Raw genomic sequence first — 20,296 nt, 5'->3', positions numbered from 1 at the left:
GTAGCAAAATAGTTCACTATTTTGTACTCAAAATATGAGTTGTTTTCTCCTTAGAAATATGCAGATAATTTCAATTTGTTCAAAACAGTACATTTCATTCATTTTATAACACTGTTATTTTTATCAATTAATATTCTCATATGCATAGTGCTAATTTCCAGCAAACTTCCATGTTCCCAGAAAAAAAAACAGACAGAAATATTTTCAAGTAAAAGAATTCAAGTAATTTGGATTATTTTATTCTGTTGAGCTATATTCAAACCTATCAATCCATGCTTGTTCATGAAAGTCATAATGAACTAGCTTACCTAACACAAAACTGTTAAATAACGCTCCATTAAAATGAATGTGTCAGGCACAACATAGCATGGTGTCTCAAATCAGAAAAGAAAAAGCTGATGCAAAATTCACAGGCAGAATAAACATAGTCAGACAGCATGTTGCAGGCCCTTTGCCTTACCAGTCCTGATGATTAATGAGAAAGGGAACTAAGCATAACCAAAGCACCTGGTTTTCTGCAATGTATGTTGTAAAGGTTAACCTGCATGAGTCACAATGAGAAAACGGATGCAACTTCAAACAAAGCAATGCTCAGAAAAGTAACAGGATAAGCATGGAGGACTTGCCTGCAGCTGCTAAGATTTAACATCCCAGCAGCGTAGGAAGTCTAGCCAAAGGATGTAGTCTTTCTTCAGTCTCTTTCTTCAGAAAGATCATAAGCTACCCCAAACACAGGCTACACTACACAGCCAATGTGTAGAATTGTATCTTGGCACTACATCATCATGTGAAATGTTACAACTTCAGTACAGCAGCTAAGAAAAACACCAAATTAAACTAGATGTATAAAAATAAACTTGTATTAGTATTGGAACAGCTTAATATATATACATATGTATGTATGTATATATGTATAGTTATATACATATATATAACACTCCATAACTTGCTTTAGCCAAGAAAGAGTTGGAGGTTAATTCCATTGAGACCACAACTGCAAAGACAATGCCACTCAGAAAATTATCTAATGGTTCCCCCACCCCTTCTCCCGCACTTTCCTATTCTTGACAGATGAAAGATGTAGAGACAATATTGTTAGGATAACCTAGATTCTTTTCAGGGTAAATAAATTTGATGGCATTCTTCTCTTTATAATTAAACAAATCCTTGGTAATTGAACAGAGTTTGAATAAATGTAAATATTGTTTGAGGTCCTCATCACTTGAATGCCCATCATCGATGACCTAAATACTAAATTTTATGAATGGAATTGTGCCTAGTCATGTTGTTTACATGTCAATACTCATCTGAAGGGGTCTTGAAATCTAGTTAAGATCTATGTTACTGAGTGGCTTCCCAAGAAGAGCCACAACCTGTTAATTTGACCCCTAAATTGTGACACCTACAACTTTTTGCTGAGAAAATATATCTTTTCCTAATTCACAGAAAAACATGTTTAAATTATTTTCACATGTATACTTTCACATGTGAAAATAATTTAATTAAATACAATGCAAAAACAAACCAAGCAAAAAAAATTTTACCTATATAATAAAAACCAAGGAAATAGGGAACTGAAATGCAGGGCAAAATTTATGTAAAATACCCAGAAAGACCTTGAAGAAAGGACTGAATCAAATATTTGGAGAGAAGGCTGAGAGTAGCATGGACATTGGAGTTAGATGGGATTGTAATTTGCATATTCTTCAGAGTAACATCTTTCATTTAAAATTGTATAAGGCGGCATGCATCAGTCTAATGGTTAACACATTAAATATGTTGCCTTCTTCTCATATTAAGGTATCCAGGCTCAACACCCAGCTCTGGCTCTTTATTGTCATGCTAAAGCAAGTCTTACAGGGGAGTGATGATGGCTCAAGTAATTGGTCTCCAATCACCCATGCAGGCATGGATCAAATTCTGGGATCCTGGTTGTTAGATAAGTTCTCTCTCTCTCTCTCTCTCTGCCTCTTGCTTCCTGTCTGACTTGCTAATGCTAATACAAAATACACACATGTACATACACAGATATTAAAAAAATTGGGTGAAATTAAATCTGTCTATAATTGGTAAGATACAATATGTTTTTATTCCCATGCTTTTATCATTATAGGAAGCTTTTTTACCTTTTAAGAGTCAAGAGAGGGAATATAGGAGCAAATATATTTTAAAATTTTGCTTCAGAATAGACTCCTCTTTTTCTTTGGTGCCACGTACCTGAGTGTGTGTTTGTGTCTGGGGAATGACGATCGAAGGTTGAGATTTTTTTACCCCAAGCTCGGAACCCTAATGTCTGCCATGCACATGGTTCATGAGTCCTCTGGCTGGTTCTCCAGTTTTGGATATTTCATCACAACTATTAATATTTATTTTGGTGTTTTGAGAAATTGTGTCTATATGTTGTGGCGTCTGTATGTTGTGACAACTTATGAGAAAATAAAAAACATCCATCCCTCAGTGAAAGGAATAACCTGACGAATTGGAGATGAGTCCAAAGCTAAGGACTCATTGAAAGAAAGAAAAAGGAATGTTGGAGAATTTTTGTCACTATTGATTCATTCAGGCAGCAATTGGCTACCAGGGAGTGGGAATGAAAGGTCTCCATCAGGAGACCCAGGGATTTGCCTCCAGACAAACTCCAGGGATGTGACATGGAAGAAAAGAGTCAGACTGAATAATATACTTAGGATTATGGGGGGAAGAAAAAGCTCTGATACCATGGACAGAAATGAGGAAGACAACAAGAAGCCTCAAGTCTACAGGAGAAAAGGACAGTGTGAGTTCTAGCTGCCACTCATTGGAGAATAAGCACTGGGAGTCACTATAGCTGGGTTGGAATGTTTCAGCATTCTTTGTCTTTTAAGAAATGGTCTGAGTTTCTATACAGATCAGAAACTTCACAGCCATGGAAAAGTGGACTTCTGTGGTTGGAAAATAATTTCAGGACTGGTGTCCCTACTCAACAGTTAAGATGCAGTTTAAGGAAGATAGCCTTCTCGGTGTCACCATGCTTGGATTGACTAAGGCCAAGCTTCCTGATAGTGAGGATCCTGCGGGGAGTGGCAATGGCTCCAGTCACAGGCAGAGACCTGCTTGAGTTCCCTGATCCTGGATCGGCTCCACAGCAGCCCCAACCATGGGGGCGACTGGGTAGGGAACCCGAGAAATGGAGTTCACTCATCCTGCTCCTCAAATGAATAAACAAATAGAGACAGAAAGAACTGTGTGTCTTAGACAAAGTGGCTGTTGAATTCAGTGCTCAAGAAGTAAGTGCCCCTTTTGAGGAGGACACAGGCTTGTGGCTATTCAGTACCTCAGCACATCTCTGAGTGGAAGTGCTCACTCGAAACTCAGTCTAGTGAGTTGTCCAGCAGCTGAGTATGTCCCTTCAGCGTTAGCAGCTGCAGAGGAGCTGCCACAGTGTTATGCTCTCTAGGGACCAGTGCTCTGAAAATAGGTCAACAATGTGTCCCGTGGTTAAACCCCAGGAATGGCATCTCAGAGTGCTGTCAACCTCACTGCATTGCAGGACAGCCACAGGCACGCCCCCTAATTATGCTGCTAACACCCCACGTCACTGCATGCACGTGCCCCATAATTACATTCTTCAGATCACTGTATAGACATGGACTGCACAGGAATACCATTTAATACTGCCAGTACTAACATAAAATTGTTTTGTAAGCTTGTACAGAAATGCCATTTTCATCATTTTGACTACTGAGAGGTTCGTTATTTTTCACCTTTTTACATCAAGCACCCACCCAATCTGTATAGAAGATGAAACTCAAGGTGTTACTTTGACATCAGTTGGTCAGATACTAGTGTATTTCTTAGAAAGCATGATGAAATTGACAAACCAGATGACAAAATTTAATCTTGGAATTGTGCCCATGACTTTTAATGTTGACAACTTAGTTGATCATTTTGATGAAACTTGAAATAAGTGGTTTATTTTTAGAACATTATTTCATAATGAGCATGATGGTAGCAGTCAGTATTGAAAGAGGACTGTATTAATTTTGAGTGTTTAAAATAGGCAAAGACTACTAGGAACGTACATTTAGGAAAATGTTTTGTCAGCAGTGATCAGTTTTTAAATAAATGATCTGGCATATCCGACTTGCGGGAGAGGCAGTGTGACCCACATCAGGAGTTCTGAGTTGCTGTGGTGCAGATTCAGCCTGTGCACAAGGCAGCTTCACAGGAGATGCAGAGCCCGCGTGACATGCTGAGAACAGGCATGGCCTTGGCTGTCAGTTGTTGACTAGCAACCAGCATTCCAGGTCCTCTCTGGACACTCACTGTACCTTCCAAATGTTGATTGGTAACCAGGATCCCTAAACCCTCATAGAGGTCTTTGTGATGTCATAAGTTTATATATTGTCACTCGTGCAGAAAACAAAGATGTGCATGTTTGTAGCATTTGCAATAAACATGGTTGTATATATCCCAGTCAAATATTATCATATGTGTATGTAACACACTTATCATATATGTGAGTTTTGTTGTTTTGTGTGTCATCTATGTGTATGTATTTCGTAAAATGTGTGTGAAGGCATATATAGTTACATATCTACTTCTATATTCATGCTGAATCCACTGTGTCCTCATTGTACAATCACAATCACACAAACATATGTGGGACTTTGTATCCATAAGAAAAATGCTTTTATCAAACACTTACAGGAGCTATGATTTTTATGAAGAAGATATCAAATGAGGTTAAAACATTGACTTTTATTACTTGGGACATGAAGGTTGCTCATTCATTTTCTCTAATTATTTTACAAAATGTTAAAAAGAAAAGCCATTCAAACGCATTTATATGAATATCAAATGAGAAATCAGCAAAGAATACCGTAGCTTCTTAATTGGCAATGTTTTACATCGACGAAGCAGTTTATTGTCCATCACCAGAGGTTGCGTTTCCTATAAATGGTGATAAATACAGGAGTAAGTTCCATTTAAAGGTTTATGTTCTAGAGACCAATAAATGTGTTCTGTGTTTCCTTCCGGGAATTATGAAAGCAATCAACACGCAGCCACAAATGGCCGTATTTATCCCTCTGGATGAGCACTTCTGGATCAGTGCAGAAAGCTCAAAAGATGACAAAAAGCAGTGACTAAAAACATTCTTGTCAATCTAGCTCCATATCCTAGAAAATAACCTCAAGATTAAGCCTCTGAGGAAGCTTCCTCCACACTACTCATCCCCCTCCACTCAACCCTCCACCACCATGAAGTTGTGCATTTTAAATGCAATGGAAACCAAGGTCATCATTTGCTGGTCTGGTTCAACCAGGATTTTCACTGTGGCAACAGCAGGAGTTTGGCAAGAAGTTAGCACCACTGACTGCCATTTATTCCAAAACTGAGTGCAAGCCAGATTGAAAGTCATGCTCCCCAAAGGCCGTGACTGCAGCTAGCAGGCTCCTCTTGCTTGATACACACACCAACAGAAAGCCAACAGTGTTGTAGTGAAGATAGACTTAGGATGCCAAGTAGAGCACGGATGAAGGGCAGAAGCCTGCCCCAGGCAGAGGGCCAAGTGTGTGTTGGTGCTACCACTTCATGTGATTGAAGACAAGGTTTAGGTGCCTTTTAGGCAAAGTGAGGAGGAAAATAGTGTCATCTCTTCCATAAACTGAGAACTAAGTGAGAACATAAATGTCTCAGGGTTTGTTGGTCAAGACCTAGAGCCTAGCAATCACTCAATAAGTGATGCTTGAGGTAGAGGTGGTAGAGTTAGTATTGGTGGAGGAAACACTGGTTGTCACTGTCTTTTTATAATTAGGTAGAGCTTGTAGCATTCTTGTAGCTTCTGAACATCAGAACTATTGAAAATGGTGAATATTTCACATTAAAAATCACTTGTGCTTACAGAGGACTTCTGCCCAACTCCTGTGGAAGCCTGATTGACATACATTGTTATTAGAATCACTGCTACACTTACATAGATGATTGAAAAATAAAATTTTTAAGGATAATATTTTTGAAAGATGAGACACAAGAAAGCAAGAGAAAAAGAGCAAGATTTTTCATCTGTTGGTTCATTTCCTATATAGCTGTCAAGGATTGGATTTGGACCTTCCCCAAGGCAAGAAGGAGCATTAAATTTCCCTCAGTTTATTCTACATGAAAAAAGAGAGAAATAGAGACAGAGAGAGAAACAGGGAAAGAGAGAAACAGAGAGAGAGAGAGAGAGAATGATGGAGATTTCCTACCTGTTTGTTCACTCCCCAAATGGAAACAACGCAACACCTAGGGCAGGCCAGGCAGTTACCAGGAGGGTCAACACAGAGTTAGCAAGATTGCAAGGGGAGCAGAGGGGCCTCCACAAGGGTGTATTGTGATGCTGGTGATACATCAACTCCTGACCCCTGAACCCCTGAACCCCTGAACCACACACAACATTGACACCAGCCTTGAAAGGGTGAGCTCTTTCCTATTAACATTTGAGGACACAGCCTTAACTTTGTAAAAAGATCTGAGAATGCCTTGACTTACCCCTGCTATCTTCAACAGTCTTGGAGGATATTGCATCTCACCTGACACTTCCTTAGCCTCAGGACCGGGACTCTCTCATCCCCACTAATTTCTGGTCCTCTGGGAGTTCTGCTGAGCAAAAAGATGATGGATTTATGGGGAAATGCTCATGAAACATGTATTCCTGTCAGCTCTATAGAGGTAAACAATGTACCTGATGCTGTCTTGGGTAACAGAAGGCTGTGTCACATTATCATGATGCCAGAGAAGATGTGCCATCAATTTGAGACCTATCATTCAGAAGTTAAAGGAATGTGTACTGCAAGTGTGGACACTGAAGAGGACTTCAACAGCCAGGAATTATTGTCACTGCTCCAAGCAGAAATTAAAAGGCCTTTGAAGAATCGGTGGGTTGTTATTTTCTCAATCAATAGGCATCACGCTATCACAAACCTTAGCAAAAATTGGTTGGGATCCTCATTTTCATTCACACAGAAGGCTCATGAGAAACCCTTCCCCACCACATGAATATCTGCAGCTGTGATTGGTCCGAGCCTTGCTCTGACTTCACAAAGACCAACAACTCTGCAAGTGCCTGCTGCATACCCATTGGTCCATTTCATGCACTGACTTAATAAGCAGTGCTATGATGTCAGAACTCCTACAGTCTATATAAGCCAGGCTGGGCCGGGTTTTTTGTCCGCTTTACCAGGGAGCTATTTTGGTGACCTGTGTAACTTGGACCTATCTTACCTAGTGTTTGCGATTGTTGGTGGTGGTGTGTGCTGTTTAGTTTTGTTTGTTTCTTGTTCTGTTTGGTTTATTCATTGTCCCAGTTTGTTTTAGTTTGTTTTTTTCCTACCTAGCTCTTCTTTTGCCCCATTTGTATTCTTTTGCAGTTGTATTCATTGCTTGCTCCCCATTTCTAGCTAGTTAGCGTGCTTAGATTGATCAGTGTCAGTGCAGTTATACAGTGTTTGTTATTTTGTGAGGTTTTCCTGTTTGTTGTTTCCACTTTTGATTAGAGAGCCTTTAGTCTTACCATTCCACATCGTTAGTGTAGTCACTTTAGAAGTACCTCGCCTTAGTTATCTCAGCTGTTAGTGCCTGTGTATCCCCCTTTTTTTCTTAGATAGCACAGCTAGGGTTCGTATTAGAGTTTGTGCATCCCTTTAGAGAGAGCAGTTGAGAGAGAGTAGTCAGAGAGCCGCCAATGGAAGGCCAGGTGGACTTGGAGGCGGTAGCCAGCAAGCCCCTCCAGCTGGAGATCGTGTCCATACTCGGTGAGGGCACATTTGGCCTGGTGCTGCTGGCCCGCATGCCATCGGGGACACAGGTGGCTGTGAAGGTAGCCCAGGAAGAGGACAGTCCTCACAGCTCGAGGAACCTGAGGCATGAAGCAGGCATCCTCTGCAGGCTGAAACATGATCACATCATCCAGTTGCTGCAGGTGGGCCAAATAGGAGGGCGCCTGTGCCTCCTCATGGAGCTGGCCAACGGTGGTAATCTCAAGAGCTATGTGATGAGCTGTGGTGGTCTGGAGGAGGACGAGGCCAGGGACTTGTTGGGTCAGGTGCTGGGGGCCATGGAGTACTGCCATGGACAGCGCATAGCGCACAGGGACCTTAAGCCAAGGAACGTCTTGCTGGACTCCAGCAAGCAGGTCAAAGTGGCAGATTTTGGCCTCAGCTGCCTGCTACCTGAGGGAGAGCTGGTGGTAGGCTCCTGCGGGACCCTCAAGTACAGTGCCCCGGAGGTCTTCTTGCACCAGCCCTATGATGCATTTAGGGCTGACATGTGGAGTATTGGTGTCATCCTGTTTTGGTTGTTGACTGCAGACTTGCCCTTCAAAGGGGCACACAAGGCGGAGCTGCAGCGCTCCGTGCTGTGCGGGGGCTACGCACTGCCCTTCGAGGTGAGCCCCGCACTGGAGGACCTCCAGGGCTGGCTTCTCTCCTGGAACCCCAAAGAGAGGCCCACAGCAGCACAGGCTAGGCAGCATGCTTGGTTTACACCCTGCCCAGACAAAGCAGAGGACCAGAAAGTCACCCTGGTGCAGCCGCTGGGGACTCCTGAAGACCCAGAAGCCCAGAAGTACCTGGCACGCTTGGGGTTCCTGCCAACTCCTGAGGAGGTCATGTTCTCAGGCACTGGTGGCCACAGCATGGAACAGAACACGCACACAAAGGAGTGTGCCTTGCCCCATGAAATGAGCTTCAGGCACAGCCTGCCGGAGCTGCACAGGGTGCCTCCACTGGCAAATAGCAGGAATGTACACAGCGAGCCTGTCCTGCCCAGCCATGAGCCCCTGTCACCTCAGAGCCAAGAGGAATCACAGTCTGAGTCATCCAGTACAGGTACTTTATTCCCTGGCCAGGTACAGGAGGAGAGGGCTCCCAGCCTCAGCTTCAGTGCAGCCCCATACCCTGTCTCTGTGGACTTCCAGTCCAGTACCAGCCCCACTCTTGACACCAGCACAAGCAGCAGCGAGGCCCAGGTGAAGATGGAAGGCCCAGCAGCTATGCTGGTGGAGGCTGTGACCCCAGCAGCACTAGGAGCAGCAGAGCCCATGGAGCCCTTCCCCTCGACCTGTATCAACAGAAGCATTGAAGACCAGGTGGTGGCATCAGAGGTTCCTGTATGCGATCCTGAGGAACCTGGGTGCTCAGCTGCCACGTGTGTCCAGAGGAGCCCTGGCTGGAAGGGACTGTGCAGAAGAATCAGCAGGACAATCATCAAGTTCATCAGGCAAGCCTGCTGTATGGGGCCAGCTCCAGATATCAGCTCCAGCAGGTTTGGAATCCATAGCAGGAAGGTGGCCCCCAGCTAGACTAACTTGGGGCAATCCCAGAGCAGGGGTCTCCATAATGAACCCAATGAACCTGATGCTTTTCTTTCCATTGAGCCTTGACTGGGATTCTCATGAATAAACATTATAACTGCATTATTGGAATTTGTGCTGTGTGATGTTTCCTATTTGCACTTGGTAATGATCAAGCAAATTGATTTTCAAGGGGATCACCATGGAAAGATGGATGCCTTCTACTTCACTGCTATTGGGATTCCCAAAGCCTGACCTCTTAGAGGATAAGAGAATGGTGGCCAGAGGCTGGTGGTAAGTGATGGTAGCAGGGGAGAAGATGGTAGGAGGAGTCCCAGGGTAAGGGGAGAAGGAGACAAGATTGGGCTAAGGAGGTGTAGGGGAGGGGATTCCAGGAATGAAGGGAGAGAGGAAGGGGTAGAAGTGGAAGGAGGGAAGATAGGTGGAATGAGGGGAAGAGGAGAAAAGGAAATAGGGGAAGGAGAGAGAAGAGAGGGGAAGGGAATGAAGGCAGAAAGAGGGGTGAAGGGCCAGGAAAGAAAGAGAAGAGGAAAGGAGGAGAAAGGAACAGAGAGAAAGTAGGGAGAGGTTGGAGTCAAACAGGGAAAAGAATGGCGGATTGGAAGGTAAGGGCAGCACAGAGCAGGAAGAACAGAGGAGGGAGGTAGAGGGCTTTGCAAGCGTTTGCACTCCTCTCTGTTTCTTCTAGGGACATGAGCAGGGAACTGATAGGAACCAGAGCTGGCTCCAGTCATGACTTTCAATGCCCATCATTCATGTACTGATCTGTGTTCATTGACTCTTACTTGCTCTGCTAATATTGCCTGAAATCTTTCAATCCTCTGCTCTTCACTTTGATTCGTGCTTAACATCCTAGGAATTGGAAGTGTGTTGAACCGAAGCCCATCAAAGTTTAATCAGGGGAATTTGACAGAGTGCAAGGATGTATAGAAATGTGTTACAGCATGCTCAGTTCCTTAGTTTCATTCCTCTGTCTACATCTCTGCAGATGGCTTTGCTCTGCAATCTTCCCTTCCCATTTCTAGTTTCTGCCAATTCTACATCATCTCTGCAAAATACAGGCATTAGAGCTTGTGCAGTTCCAGTTGCCCAAAATGCATTTGTTAATTTTTGAAAAACAAGTATTTGGTTATATGGATAGATAGCTGAATACTTCAAGAAAATATTTATTGAGTGATCTTGGACATCATTGACATGGATGTTAAACATGATGTTAGTAGAGGTATGCTGGACCAGAAGCCTCCCCAGGCAAGGGAGGAGGGAGTCTTATCTGTGAGACATCCACAGGGTCTCTTGTCATAGTGAGAAGAATGGCAGAGAGAGTGAGGTCTATTTTCATGTGGCAGAGGGAAAAGAGGTCCAGATACAAGTTATTAAAAATGATATTGCTCACTTAAAATTTTACCCAGTGAATCCCTGGGTCTTCTCAACCATACACTTAACAAGTCTTTTGTCATCTGAAATGCCTTATTTCCCTAATTCTTTATTTCTGATATGCAAGATGGCACCTGCAGGTTCATGCATAAAACACCGAGTACAAGTGTTTTGCACAAACTGTCCTCCTGCGGGATTCACGGAGGGTCTGCCTAAACTGCATGTTGGGCTGCTTGTGATGGCTCTTGGGTCTCTAGGAGACCCATATTCTCCTGCCTCATTGGTTTCTGCTCACTCTTGCTATGCTAGCAATAATTTGGATTTCTTCCTCGGCATCTGCTGATCCTTTCACTGTTGATGTAGATTCTTCCTTGCACTCCTGCTGCCCAAGGCCCTATTCCTTGTTTGTTATAGTGCTCTCTCAAAATGGCATTGCTAATGTATCCAACTGATGACTTAACATCGGAGAACTCTGTTCATTGTTTGTCTTTTGTCTCCTGATGACACCATTAAATCTAACTTCCAAGAACTGGATACCGTCCTTCCTTTTCACCCAACACTGATTGTGTCAGCAACTGAGCTTCAGGGGCTGCTATATCTGTTAGTGACCCTGGCGGCTACATCTGCATGTGTCCAGAGAAGCAGAGCTTGACAGCAACAGCACAGATTTTCCCCAACTTCCTGCCATGCTTGCTTTTCACATCATCATGACTAAATCATGACAAGAAACAAAGGAAGCTACTTCCGTGTCCTTTGGAGCCGGGGTTGAGTATCAGTGAGGAAGCAATGTACTCTGGCCTGATTACTGGGACAAATGGAGAGCTTAAGTGGTAGTGTATCCGTGAAGAGATAGTCCCAAACAGTGGCCAAGGCAGGGAACAGAGGAGCAGAACACTGCCTTTGCTACTGTTGGCACTCACCTGCTGACCTGGTTGTAGACTTTGTTACCTCTTAATGTCAGATACAAGCAGACTCCCACTGCCCCATCTGTACAAACATCTGGTTGAGTTCTACACCCGCAGAGAGCCCGGCACTAGGTCCTCTACTTATTGCATCTGTCATCTCCTGACTTCAGTGGTGATGGCACTGTGATGGTGCATGTGTGTGTTTTCATGTGCATTTCAGGGTGCCCAGTACATAGCACAGAACAGAAAACTGTTTTGTAAAACACCTTCCCTGGATTCCAATTCCAGATGATGTGAAGAACAGAGAGCTAAAGGGTCACCACTATTTTTTCACTCCAGAGATTGTTCAATGGCATGAGCATTCTTTTCCTGATTTTGAGTCTACCACAATTTGCTGAGGAGCAAGATTGATGTCATGTAGATGAATTGTGAAAATAATATGTATTTATTGCTAGTATTCTCTTTTTAAAGACTATTGTAAAATCAGATTTAGAGATAAGGAGAGACCGAGTATAAGAACTTTTATCTGTTTGGTTAACTCCCCCAGAAGCCCCAGTTGCCAGGTCTGAACTCCTTTGAGCCTGGAACCAGGAGCTTCTTCCGGGTCTCCCACATGGGTGCAGTGTCCCATGGCTATGGGCCGTACTCTACTGCTTTCCATGGCCACAAAGAGGAAGTTGGAAGGGAAGTGGAGCAATCAGGATATGAAGTGGCAACCATATTTGATCCTGGGATATGCAAGGTGAGGATTTAGCTAATAACCTATCACCCGATCAATTTGTATCTTCATCCTTTGACTGAACCATGCCATCCTAGGGATAAGGATGATGCGTTGATTTTTTTCTTGATTTGCTTAACCTTTCCTTCTCCCTTGTGTGTGGTGTCCTACCTGCTCAATTTGTTCTTTCTTGCCTTATTCTTGCCCGATGGTAAATCCTTGGATGATATAATAGTATTATTCCTTTTCCATGAGTCTCCTCCAAGTTGCCCAGCACCATCCCTTACACACAAGTGCTTCTTACTGGGTGTTTATTGGGTTACAAAGTTCACACTAATGGAAATCATGCAAAACAGAGAGATAGATAGAGAGAGAGATAATGAATGAAAATAATTTCAGGATACTTGCTTTCAACAGTGTCCCTGTTAGGAAAAAAAGATGTTTACACTTAATTTGTTAAAAGACTATGTGCAATGTGAGCTCATCCAGTGTTGAAATTCTCCACTATTTAGGAAATATTTGTGAAAAAGTATGAAATCAATGTGGGAAGGGGATAGAGAGGAGGAGCGACAGGGACCAAGAGGAAAGTAAAAGAAAGAGAAGAAAAAAAGGAGGCAGAGGAAAAGGAGAAGAAGGAGTTCGAGGTAGGGAAAAGGGAAAATGGAGAGAGGGGCATTTAAGTATGTTAATTAAAAATATTGGCAGAGGCTGACATTGTGGCACAGCTGGTTAATCCAGTTCTTGAGATGTAGGTAACCTATATATGAGTGCCACTTTAGGTTTTTGCCTTTCTGTTTCCTGGAATGCTTGGCTCCTGCCTCCTATGTGAGGGATGAGCATGGATTTCCCATTTTCCTGGTGTGGCCCATCTTAGATCTGGCTGTTGTAGCTAGCCATTTGGGAAATGAATCAATGTATACAATGATTCTCTCTCTCTCTCTCTCTCTCTCTCTATCTCTCTTTCACTCTGCAATTATCTCCCCTCCTCACTGCTTTTCCAATATAAATTTTCTCAGATAATCTAAAGAAAATGAAACCTAATTGTAAAGATTTATTCAATTGTAATAGAAGATTAAGAGAAGGAGAGACAGATCTTTCCCCCTGGGGTCACCCCCCTCCCAAGTGGGTGCGATTGTCAGATCTGAGCTGATACCAAGCCAGGAACCAGGAGTTTCTTCTGGGTGTCCTACATGGATGCAAAGTTTCAAGCTTTTGGACTGCTACAGAATATTTTAGTAGTAGTTTCTTTTTAGTCTATCTGGTTTTCTATCTTATAAGCTTATAATTTATGCCATTAAATTGACCTAAGATTAAATTTAACTTATTTAAGTATAAATATTTTCACCTCATTTTTATTTTAAAGATTTATTATTTTTTTTTTTGTTGGAAAGGCAGATCAAAAAGATAGAGAGGGAAAGATCATTCTTCTGCTAGTTCACTCCTAAATAGCCACAGCACCTGGAGCTGAGTTGATCCAAAGCCAGGAGCCAAGAGCCTTGGGTCTTCCACAAGTCTTCCACATTGCTGCAGGGTCCCAAAACTTTGGACTGTCCTCCACTGCTTTTCCAAGGTTCTTAACAAGGTACTGGATGGGAAATGGAGCAGCCATGACAGGAGCCTGTGTCAATATGAGATGCTGACACTTCCAAGCAGAGGATTAATCAATTGATTATTTACACTGGCCCATCCCCCTCACTTTCTAAAGATAAGTACATGCACATAAACATTGTATATCACTAGAAATATATCATTGCTCCTCTCACAAATTCATAGCAGTTATCATGACCAAAGACACTAAGTATTTGAATGTAAAGGCAAGACTTTAAAAGCTTGCAATGGTCATCTGTGAGTAATTTGTATGATTATGCTATGGTTGCATGTTTAGTTGCTCAAAAATATTAAAAATAAATGACAAAACAGATGAACATCAGAGGACATACCAGTTTTTGTTTCATATGAGTCAGTCATTTCTGTAACTTTCTCCTACTGCTAAAACAACTGGGGAGATCCAATTGGTGAATGAATCACAAATGAGGATGGAAAAAGAAAAAAACTTCAACAACTTACATAAATATACATATATGCGGCCTTTAGCAAGCAAAGGTCACACTTTTTTTATTCTGTGAAAAAGAATAATGAACTTTTATTCTACATGAAGGTAGAACTCATTTGCTTTCAGAGGGTGTGGAATGTGGTAGAAGGAGTGCTTACATCTTACAAAATGGTGATTATTCTCAATTTGTTCCAGTTCTGGGTGTAATGACAAACTGCCACTTGACATTGACCATGGTGGGAGTGTTCGCAGCCAGGAGATCAGCAAACAGTGGATATCAGGGCCTTGTTTGTTTCTCCTTTGCCCCTCCACCTCAGGGATAGTTGTTAAACATTTACCAATACAGCACTGAGTGCTTGGAACCCTAATGAGTACATGGTATTCTAAAATTCTCTCTAGTGATTCTAAAAGTAGTAATAGACATAACTGTACTCTCTTCGCCTTGGCTTTGCCACCTCGTTCTCAGTATTTAGTGCTTGAATAAAAGTGTATCTTAGAAGGAATTTATTCAGTTATAAGAATACGAACTTCACCAGTGAGCGTGTAATCAGACCTCCCCAAACACCATCTCCACCAGTGTGGGAAGCTTTTGTTGAGAATAGAGCACTCATTGGATTTTCATTTCTGTTTTTCACTAGACATTTACAAAAAAAAATGACTTCCTGTAGAGTATCCATTAGCCTCCAGCACTGATGATAATGAGGCAACTGTGAGTAAGCTGGCAGAAAATGGATGTGAGTCACCAAATACATTTAGTGAGCACTTCCGGTTTCACACCCTGCATGGATACTGGTTCCTTAGCAGCCCGGGGAGAAGTCACATTCACAAATTTACACAATTGGGCATTGCTGGGAAGGCTGCTGATCTAATAGAGCTCTCTGAAAAGCACTCACTGAGCTGAGCTCAGACATTTGCTTGCTCATATCCATCTATTTCAGTTTTGATTCCAGGTAGAAGTGCTTTAAATAAATAATATTAAGCTAAGGGCATCTTGTAAAATGCATTGCTGTATCAGGAACAGAAAATCAAAGAGCATGCTTTTTCAGTAAAAATAAAAATGTACATGTCATTGAGAAACCCATAATAACAAGAATCACTAAGTAGTCACGGGTAGGAGACCAGTTTTTTTCTGCTCCATGGGAGCTCTGCTCTGTAGAGTTTTGCTTGTTAGTTTATTCTTAACGTTTGCCTTTTTAATCAGTAATATTGCAAATGCGATAGGAGCTTGTGGTGCCATGGTTTTTCAATGAATTCTCCACATTATTAAATATTCAACAAAGAGCATATGGAAGAAAGATTAGCTTCTGAGAAGTAAATGACACACTTTGTGTATGCAGGACACTAATGGGAACAAAGAGTAATTTTACATTTATGTCACTAGATAAATACTGCTATGAGGCTGGAACTTTCATGAGTAGTTAAGCATTCACTAAGGAACAGTTCTATTTTTAAAACTTGTTTTGGTCAGCCAGTAGAGGATGAACATTGATGAGACAAAATTTGATTCAGAAGAAAACATTGCAATTCTTGAATTCAATTTATTTATTAGTATTCTGCTTGGTTCCCTAAAAATTTGAGACACTTTATAAAAGAATAGTTGCTACAGCCAAATGAGTAAAGTGAAATTACAGGAAGAAAATGGAAAAGAAATGTAATCAAGAATATAGGATTTAGATGAGAGGGAGTATGGGAGATAGGCTGAAAATTTGGAGCAGTTTACTGTTTCAAACTAGTTCAATAATGTCTTTGAAAGTACAGTGTATGGAGATATATATTGCAAGCAGAAAGGGACCTTCTGCTGTTGCTTTTCTAGTTCCTGGATACTGGTGTAACTTTCGTTATTAAAATCCTTGCAAGAACTCCTCTGTCAGAACACAGCCCCTACAGGTGAGCGCAACAACCATGATATGGAGCAACCCAGACCAGGTCAGGGGAAGATACCTACCATCATACGTATGGCATAGGTGGGCAGACCAGGCTGAACCCATTCAGATCAATCGTTGGCAAATCCAAGCACCAGCATAGAGTGTGGGTCAGGCCAGCTTCGGTCGCAACACATGCCAGTGTGCATTAAGAAATGCCAAGGTGAGGTGAGCCGGTACCAGATGTGGTTGCAGCGTCCAAACAGCACACGTGAAAACCGGGGGTGTGGGAAGAGCAGGCAAAGCCGACAGGGGAATATGGACAACCACTCCCACTGGAGAGCATGAGTTGGGATGGGGGCAGACCAGACCAGACAGGGCTACAAAACCTGTGGGCCTCATGTGAGCTAGACTGGGGAAGGGCCAGATTGGGCTGACTGTTCCCACTGGTGCAAGCAAAAATTAGAGAAGATGAGGGGTGGTTGGGCTTTGCCACATCATCAGATGGCAAAGGCTGGCACTGGGGAGGCTAATTCTGTTAAGTTAAATGCCAGAACCACTGGGGAGTGCATAATCTGGGAGTGGGAGTGGCCTGGTAGGGAGATAGTGGGCATCTCCCTCATGGGTAACCACGCCCATTGGAGAGCATGAAAACCAGGACAGGGGCAGGGGTGGCTAGACATAAAGGCACCTGCCAGTATGTATGTGGGCTGGATAGTAGGTTGGTTGGGTTGAACTAAGCTTCAATGCCCATTGACAAGTACAAGAGCTAAATGGGATGTGGGACAGACTGAACAAGCCTGCTGTACATACTGGCATGCATAGGAACCAAGGTAGGGAGTAGGCCTGGTGGGGGTTAGGTGAGTTGCCCCGACTAGGCTTCAGCTCCTACTGGTTGGCATGAGGACTGAGTATGAAGTGGGCAGCATCAAGCTGGACTACAACACCTATTGGTTCTCTTGGAAGACAGGGCTGGAAACAGAACTGACCCAGAAATTGCAAGGACCAGCATGAGCATAAGCTGGTTGGGGCAACAGACTATGCCAGACCCTGTACTGGCAAACTCACACAAGAATCAGGTTTGGGATCATCTCAGATGAAGTTTCTTTGGAGATCCCTCCAATTGAACTGCTGATCTCAGAACCCCAACCATGAAGAGACTATGTCAGCCAGTGGATTCTGAATAGGTTTCCTCGCAATTGGAATGGCAAGATTGGGAGCAATTCAGACCTGTTGAACTATCAAAAGTGCTTGAGCAGGACCCTCAAAGCATGCCTCATGTCAGGGACCTGGGATGGGTGGGAGGCTGGTTGGGATTTTTCCCTTTGTTTCTTCCCTGACCCCAGATACAGGGGAAAAAATGATGTTAGCGTGGAAACAATGGTATTCCCCATTTTCCTGTAGCCCTTGACCCTTTGTACCCTAATCAACTAAGTAAGATTATTTTAAAAAAATTTTTTCTAAATAAAATTCTTGCAAGATTCTTCAGGAGGCATTTTCTTTGGGAAACACCTTCCAATGTCTCTTTTGCTTTTTTTTTTTTGGAAAGATTTATTTATTTATATGAAGGGAGGAGACATACCTTTCAACCACTGCTCCATTGCCCAAATGCTGACAATGACTGGGGTGCTCAAGCTGATGCCAGGAGCCTAGCTGGGTCTCCCACATGGGTGACAGGGTCTAAAGTACTTGGCCTTCCATCTGTTGCTCTCCCATGCCATTAACAGGCAACTGGATCAAAAGCAGAGCAGCCAGCCCAGCCTATACAAAATTGTATCACATAATTCAAAATTCAAAATAAAAATATATTTTTAAAAATGCAGAACATCCTGGACTTGTACTCAGGTTTTGTTATAGAACGCCTTAGTCGCAAGTGGCAGCTTAATGTGTTGTTCCACAACGCTGTCAATATGTTTCTTACAACACTTTTGGATGCTCTAAAAATAAAGTAAAAATAAAGATAAAGGGATTTTGGAGCTTGTATTCAGTTCTGCTTGAAATGCAAATCTTATGTGATTGGGTTCTCTTCTTCTCCACATCTCTCATAAGAAAGCTGTAGTTATTCCTGCAAGTCCTGCAAGTTGTTCCACACTGGGAAGACGTTTTTCTACACACATACTAAATTTATCTGTAAAAATAAACCAACTTCCAAATGGATTTCCAATTCAAAAAAGCAACTAGATTGTAATTTACTTCACCTGATGCCAAAACACATTTTGACTAAAATGTTCACTTTTTACCTTATTCCTTTAATACCTTTTAAGTGTGGCTTGCAGACAGCAGTTGTTAACACTTTTTGAATGAAATTATATTATTCAAAGTTTTCAAACTGTCCAAATGCATAAGACATGACCCTTGAGAAACATGTAACACACTAAACAAAATAGTGTGTGTGTTTGTGTGTGTGTGAAAGCACTCTGTTTTAGTAAACCAACATAAAGAATGCAGGATTAAATTCACATGTGGCCGCAGAAAGATAAATTAGTTTCTGGGGGGTTCAGTGGAGCATTTTCAAAGTGAATACTACTTTCATATTTCTCTAAGGCTTTCAATTTTTTTTTAACATTAGCTGAAACATAACAATTGTACCATGTAGGGAAAAAATTCATGGTTTATTATGCAGTGTCTCAATACGTGCATACAATATATAATACTCAGGATAGGCATATCCTTCTTCTCAACCATTTAAGGTTTCTTTATCACAGCTGACGCCATGACTCAGCAAACTAGACCTCAGCCTCCATGACATATGGGTGCCAGTTCATGTCCAAGCTGCTCCACTTCTGACCCAGTTGTTTGCTTAGGAGCTGGGAAAAGAGTAGAGGATGGCCGGAAGTTTTGGGGCATTGCACTAACATGAGAATCCTGGAAGAGTCTCTTGGCTCCTGGCTTCAGATTCATCAGCTCTAGTTGTTGCTGCTGTATGGGGAGTGAAAATGAGAATGGAACATTATTTCTCTCTCAATCTCTCTTTCTCTGTTTCTTCATCTCTCTCTCCTTCTCTCCCTTCCCCATTCAAATAAACAAAATTAATTCTTTAGGTTCTTTTGAAGATAAATATACATCACATTGTTGTTGCTTATACAAGGCATGACTCAGGATTTCAAATGTCTAAATTAACCTTCTAGCAACTTAGTGCATGAAAATATATCACTACTAATTGAATTGAAAAGTGAAAGCTCAATAGAGTCACATTCTTATTAAAGTAGAATGGAATTAATCATAGTAGTTTCTATTTTAGCCAATCATGATTTGTTTTCTATCTGACATTAATCGTTCCCTTATCAAAATATTCCACTTATACTTCAAAACCAAATTCTAGTCTTACTGCCTCCCAGAATCACTTTGTAATCACATTGATTTTTCATTTCTCCAAGTTCTTTTATGCATGTGATGTGATTCACATTAAAATGTTGCTGCACAGTAATTGGGAACTGTTTCATTTGCCTAACTTCTGCCATACCCCATTATAATCCTTTGGGATGTATCTTGTGTTTGAACAATTTTATGCTTCTAATACTTCCTAAATGGTCCAAATGTATTAAGTACCTAGTAATAGCCATTGATGAAGTCAATTTATTCCATTGTAATGCATTGAGATCCAAGAGTTATATTTTTCTTGGGTGCATAAAATTAAAGGATTCATTAAATCTCTGCAAGAGATTATGGAAAAATAGAAGTAAAAGATGGTAATGGAAAGAGCTGGGAGTGTTTATGGTCAAACTTCATGAGCTTTGCAGAATTGCCTAAAGCTAAACCTTGATGCCAGCTCTACCTAAATTTGCCAAGGTGAAGATTTGTGAAGGATGAGCGAATGAGGTAACGAGAGTTTAAACAAAGCTCTGCTACAGCTCTCTCACTTCATGTTTCTGCCAATAACACACTCTGTATTGCAGCACTAATCACAGAACAATTACTAGAAACCATGGTATATCACTCTTTTCCCAACTAAAGCTTCAATCGCTCTTCTGTGACCTGGGAATATTCAAGTGTGCCTTAGATTAGTTGAACTAATCTGTTCTAAAGGAGCTCAGATACATTCCCACTTTGTAG

This window comes from Ochotona curzoniae, unplaced genomic scaffold (genome assembly GCF_017591425.1).
Source record: "Ochotona curzoniae isolate NIBS_2020 unplaced genomic scaffold, NIBS_Ocur_1.0 contig_3819, whole genome shotgun sequence".
Classification (NCBI taxonomy): domain Eukaryota; kingdom Metazoa; phylum Chordata; class Mammalia; order Lagomorpha; family Ochotonidae; genus Ochotona; species Ochotona curzoniae.
The sequence above is the reverse complement of the archived record's forward strand: the minus strand, read 5'-3'. Positions refer to the sequence as shown.